This window comes from Apteryx rowi, unplaced genomic scaffold (genome assembly GCF_003343035.1).
Source record: "Apteryx rowi isolate R43461 unplaced genomic scaffold, aptRow1 scaffold_2203, whole genome shotgun sequence".
Classification (NCBI taxonomy): domain Eukaryota; kingdom Metazoa; phylum Chordata; class Aves; order Apterygiformes; family Apterygidae; genus Apteryx; species Apteryx rowi.
Genome location: NW_020448535.1, coordinates 7,479 through 8,444, shown reverse-complemented (window position 1 = coordinate 8,444; position 966 = coordinate 7,479). Strand labels below are relative to the sequence as shown.

General features: G+C 45.8%; 1 pseudogene; it reads left to right on the top strand.

Moving 5' to 3' along the window:
- Positions 1 to 7: 7 nt before the first annotated feature.
- LOC112965683 lies at positions 8 to 966 on the top strand (annotated as a pseudogene).

Genomic DNA, 966 nt, shown 5'->3' with positions numbered 1-966 from the left:
CCCTCAGTTGCAAGCCCTCCTCTTTGTGCTGTTGCTCCTTATCTACACTGTGAGCCTGCTGGGAAATCTCACCATCATCACATTAATCAGAACTGAGCCTCGCTTGCACATCCCCATGTACTTTTTCCTCTGTAACTTGTCCTTTGTTGATATCGCTTACTCCTCTGTGATTGCCCCCAAGACGATGGTGACTCTGTCAGCACAGAAGAAAGTAATTTCATTTGCTGGCTGTGCCACACAATTTTTTCTTCACTCTTTTTCCATAAGTGCTGAGGTTCTGCTCCTGGCTGTGATGGCATACGATCGGTTCATATCTGTTTGTGAGCYACTGCGGTACGCAGTCCTTATATCCAGAAAGCTCTGTGTTCAGTTGGTTTCTGCATCATACTTATGCAGTTGCATTAATGCGGTTGCCCGCACAGCTGCTTTGTTCAGCCTGTCCTTCTGTGGCCCCAATGTCATCAATCACTTCTTTTGTGACATTCCTCCCTTGCAGAAACTCTCCTGCTCTGATACWCGCTTTGCTCACGTGGTGCAYGTGGTCTTTTCTGYGGTAGCAGGGTTGAGCACTGTTTTAGTCATCCTCATCTCTTATCTGTATGTCATCATTTCCATTCTGTGGATTCACTGTGCCCCAGACAGGTGGAAAACCTTTTCCACCTGTGCCTCCCACCTGTCATCTGTCACCCTCTTCTATGGGAGTCTCTTCTTTATCTACTTAAGACCCATGTCCAGCAGCTCAGCTGATCAGCTGAGAAAGTGGTGTCTGTGTTTTACACACTGATCGTCYCTATGGTGAACCCCCTGATCTACAGCCTGAGGAACAAAGAGATGAAGGATGCTCTGAGGAGGACAATAGCAAAAAYAATTATTACTAARYAAAATCWCCTTATGGGACAAATCTGGAAGCGTATAAAAATTCAGAGAGTAAAATTTGTCTCCTGTGGAAGACGTCCATGTTTTTGA